Source organism: Penaeus vannamei, chromosome 15 (assembly GCF_042767895.1).
Source record: "Penaeus vannamei isolate JL-2024 chromosome 15, ASM4276789v1, whole genome shotgun sequence".
Lineage (NCBI taxonomy): Eukaryota > Metazoa > Arthropoda > Malacostraca > Decapoda > Penaeidae > Penaeus > Penaeus vannamei.
In genome coordinates, this window is record NC_091563.1 from 32,405,141 (window position 1) to 32,410,140 (window position 5,000).

The window sequence follows — 5,000 nt, forward strand, 5'->3', positions numbered from 1 at the left end:
GCGAACCTGCTAATTACACCCTAATTGATGATGTGACACTAATCGCTCGTTTACACCCACGCAACGACCTGTGTAATAAAGTAAATAGAACGAATCTCGGGTACAATGGTTCCAGTGTACAGTAGCCGTGTGTTCGATTATCTCACCGTGTATGCATGTTCTGGAACAATGTTTTTTTTTTCTTAAATATATATTGAATGATATGGCGCCCACTGTCGGGAGATCCTCAGTGTACTTTCTTGAAGGAATTGATGTCTTAGGATAAAGTTGCTTTTCTTCTTGTGATTTAAGGAGAAAAATCTTATTATTTTTACTTATTGTATTAGTTTATTCTAAAAGAAATGTACAGATTGTGAATTTCATTACAATACGAGAGCGGATATGACAATTAGAATAATTTCTGTGACGGTTTTACCTGTAAGTTAAATAAAAAAAACACCATAAAAGTTTACAATGGAGGTAGGCTGAGTGATCTCTTGAGATTGAAAAAAACAATAAGCTAATTTATCAAAACTAGTGTTAGTCGGTGGTACAAGAGCTTTAAAGATGGCGTAGTGGAGCTGCCAATCGCGTTGTTATTATTGTTGAGAATTGATAAGAAATGACCCGAAGCCCCCCCCCCTCTCTCCTTTCCTCCCCCTCCCTTGTCTTCCTTTCTTCTCTCTCCCTCCTCCTCTCTTCCTATCCTGTTTCTCACCACTCTTGTCCACCTCCCTTACTCTTCCCTCTTCTCTATCTCCTCCTTTCTTCTCCCCCTCCTTCCACTTCCTTCATTTTTCTCTTCCCGTGGCAGGAGGAGTCTAAATTGACCTACATTGACCTGTTTCGCCGCTCTGCTTTACCCCCCCCCCCGCGTTCTGACCCGTATGACTGGCCTGCATGATGAGCACGGTTGACCTGTATTCGTGGACGTGTATGAATGACATTTTTGACCCGCTTCGCTGACCTGGCGTGACCCCAGTCAACCGGCAAGAGTGACCTGCATTGCGAAGGGAGCATTGCCTCCATCCATGACCTGCACGATTGGCATTAGAGACCTGTAATGAAGCCCTTTAATGATCTCCATAACCCATGATTGACCTGGGAAACCGCTAACGATGACTTGCATAATAACTCGACTGCAACCTGTGACCTGAATGAGACTTCAACTGTCATACGTTCAAAACGACCCGTACGGTGCAGTGCTTCCTGTGGTGCGCGAGACTGGCTGACCTGTAAGACTTCCTGACCTGCACGATGACCAGAGCCAAGTAAAGTGGTATTTTTTTCTGGTATTATGTGACAAACCTCAGTCAAGACATGAGTAATCCCACGCGACACAATTGGAATTCGCACACCAAACCTCATATTTTTTCTTATATTTTTTTCCGTTTCGCAAAAGCCAGGGAGCGAGCGCGCGGAATTAACCTCCTCCCTTCCCCCTCTCCTATCTCCCTACCTTCTGCCTCCCCCTCCCGCTCCCCCCTCTATATCCCTCCCTTCTGTCAACACTCCCTCTTCCTCCCCCCCCCCCTCTATATCCCTCCCTTCTGCTTCCCCTCTTCCTCTAGGTCACCCCCTCCTCCCTTCTCCCTTCTCCTCCCTCCCTCATCCCCCTCCCCTTCCCCTCCCTCTCTCCCAACCCCCTGCCTCCCTCCCCCTCTCCCTCCCCCATCTCCCTCCCCCACCCCCTACCCTTCTCCCTCTTCCCCAGAAAAAAAAGGATGACGAGGCAATATATATATTTTTTATCTTTTCATAAACCCAAAAGCGCTCGTTCGATCAGATTTTATGTAAATATGCTTTCGTAATAATAGCAGATGGCGTGAGTGTCAAAAGAGGAATGTCATGCAAAAAAAGGAGAGAGAGAGAGAGAGAGAGAGAGAGAGAGAGAGAGAGAGAGAGAGAGAGAGAGAGAGAGAGAGAGAGACTGGGAGCGAGAGAGAAAGAGAGAACAAGAGCGAGAGAGAGAGAGAGAGAGAAAGAGCGAGAGAGAGAGAAAGAGCGAGAGAGAGAGAGAGAGAGAGAGAGAGAGAGAGGCCGACCGGTCAATTTTTCGGTGATATTTTATTTTGCAACTAACATAGCACGAAACATTACTAAACACATCAGGTAGACTGTACGGTGTCTGTGATACTAGCATAGTGATTGACTTGTTAACAATAAAGCTTTAAATTGTATTTTTTTCTTGCTTTTTTGTAATTGTATTTTTTTTGTTTGTTTGTTTTCATCGTTTGGCTTCTATTTATTTTATCATCATTACTCAGATTTTTTTTTGGAATATTGTATTTAGATTTTTTTCTTCTAAAATTGACTTTCGATGTATTTTATGTTTATTGGTCTATAATTTTATAGTTACGTGAACATACTGTATATAAAATAATCGTTATGACGGGGTTAATAGGTGAATAAAAATATACTTTCCTGACTGATCAATTTTTTTAAACCTCTCGAACAAAAACAATTTTCACGAACCAATTTTGCAAATGAGGTTGTGTGAATAAGGATTATTAAATCATCTCATAAAGCGTTGAATTATGCAAAAACGCCAGATTATCAATGAATTGTGATTTTTAGATTGTCATGAAAAGTGTTGGATTACTTAAAAAGACAATATTAAGTAATAAAAATAATTTTATTAGATGTTTTATAGAAAAGGACAGAATGACAATGAATAAAAAGATGTTTAGATTAAATAATGAAATATCATGTTTCATTAAAGGGACATAATGATAATAACATGCATTTTAACAGAAGTTTGATTGTACAAAATTAGGGAATGCCAATGATAAATAATGATAAATGAATTTCACACTGTTGAAATGTTAGATTATGCGAAAGACGGATTAAAGTGATAATAATCATTAAACTATAACAAAAAAATATCATACAAAAAGACATAATGCCATTGAGTGAATTTAATACAAATATGTCAGACAAACACATCAACGACAAATTTTATGAACACGAACAATCATTAAACTTTCACTTACACTTCCTTCGACTTCAGTGAGTAAATTCATATAATCTTCTCTAAAACAATTTCTAAAAGCAAAATGTCTGAGTTTCATTCTACCTTCGCTTTCGAGATGAAGTGGTCGTCTTTAAGTGTCTCCGGCTTACATAACTCGGCTCTAAGTCAACCCGGAGCCAAAATGGAAACGTCAAAAGGCTTAAATACCACCTGGAAATAAGCGGAGCCAAATAGGAACACAAGAACATCGCATATACATGGTCAGAGTCTCTCGGAACACGGCCGGGTGAGTGACCATTATTGCTACGCATTTTGAGAAAGAGAACACGCGAGTTTCATCTCTCCCTTTTTTTTCTTTTTTCTTCTCTACAGATTTTTTTTTCCTTTTGTCTCTCTGTCTGTGTGTCTCTCTCTCTTTCTCTTTTTTTTCTCTCTCTCTTTTTTTCTCTCTCTCCCTTTCCCCACTCCCCTCTCTCTCTTTCCCTTCCCGCACTCCCTCCTTCTCTTTGTTCCTTCCCAGCTCCCCCCCCTCTCACTCTCTCTCTCTCTCTCTCTTCCCCACTCCCTCCCTCTCTCTCTCTCTCTCCCTTCCCCACTCCCACCATCTCTCTCTCCCTTCCCCCCACTCCCTCCCTTTCTCTCTCCCCCTTTCCTACTTACCCCTCTCCCTCTCTATTCCCCCACTCCCTCCCTCTCTCTCTCTCTCCCTTCCTAACTCCCTCCCTCCCTCTCTCTCCCTTCCTAACTCCCTCCCTCCCTCCCTTCCCCCACTCCGTCCCTCCCTCTCTCTCCCTTCCCAACTCCCTCCCTCCTTCTCTCTCTCCCTTCCCCACTCCCTCCCTCCTTCTCCCTCTCTCTCTCCCTCCCCCCACTCCCTTCCCCATTCCTTCCCTCCCTTCCCCCCCTCCCTCCCCCCACTCCCTCCCTTCCTCCTTCACCCTCCCTCCCTCCCTCCTTCCCATCCGTGGGTTATTTTACACCTGTGATTAAAACAAATGAACATGACCAAAGATGGCGGCCGTCCGAAACCACACACACGCATACAATGCTCCTTTTGACTGGCTAATGCTCCGAGCCCTGATGAAGACGGATCGCGCCCCCCCCCCCCCCCCGTCCTCATCAGCATTGGGACGCTCGCTCGGCTCCTTCGTGGCTCCTTCGCACCTCCTCCTTCGCCGTGAGGGGGGGGAAGGAGGGGGAAGAGGGATAGATGGGGATTGAGGGAAAGAAGGGTGAGGGATAGACGGGGATTAAGGGAAGAGGGATAGATGGGGATTGAAGGATGAGGGATGGAGGAATGGCGAAGGAAAGAGGGATAGATGGGGATTAAGGGAAGAGGGATAGGGGAATGATGAAGGGGAGAGGGATAGACGGGGATTAAGAATAAGAGGGGAGAGGGATAGATGGGGATGATAGACGGGGATTAAGAAAAAGAGGGGAGAGGGATAGATCGGGATGATGAAGGGGAGAAGGATAGACGGGGATTAAGAAAAAGAGGGATGAGGGATAGACGGGGATTAAGAAAATAGAGATGAGGGATAGATAGGGATAAAGAAAAAGAGAGATGAGGATAAAAGGGGATTAAAGGAAGAGGGACTGGGGAGGACGAAGGGGAAAGGGATAGACGGGGATTAACAAAAAGAGGGATGAGGGATAAATGGTGATTAAGAGAAGAAGAAAGATGAGTGATGATCAAGGGGTGTGGGATAGACGGAGATTAACAAAAGAGGGATAGGTGGAGACTGTGGGAAGAGAGATGGATAGGGAGAGGGACAGGTGTGGAATAAGAGGAAAGATCAATAAAGGTCAGGAGGAGAGGGGATAGATAAGGATTGAGAAAAAAGGGTAGAATAAGAACAGAAGAGAAATAGGAATAGAGGGATAGGGAAAGATTCAGAGGAGAGTGATAAACACGGGTTTGGGAAAAGGACTGAGAAGCAAAAGCAGAAATTTGATAATAAGAAAAAAGATGCAAGAAAAACAGACGAAGTAACTATTTTACAACAGAGGAAAAAAGAAGAAAGAGAAAAGAAAGAAAGTAAGAAAG

At 43.9% G+C, this 5,000-nt stretch overlaps 1 protein-coding gene across 1 annotated transcript in view; it reads left to right on the forward strand.

Moving 5' to 3' along the window:
• Positions 1 to 2,403, forward strand: part of LOC138864214 (endoglucanase E1-like) — a 44,064-nt gene extending 41,661 nt beyond the window's left edge. Inside the window, exon 5 of the mRNA XM_070130655.1 lies at positions 1 to 2,403. This exon is cut by the window's left edge and continues 425 nt beyond it. The gene's annotated coding sequence lies outside the window, so the exon portion shown is untranslated.
• Positions 2,404 to 5,000: the final 2,597 nt, after the last annotated feature.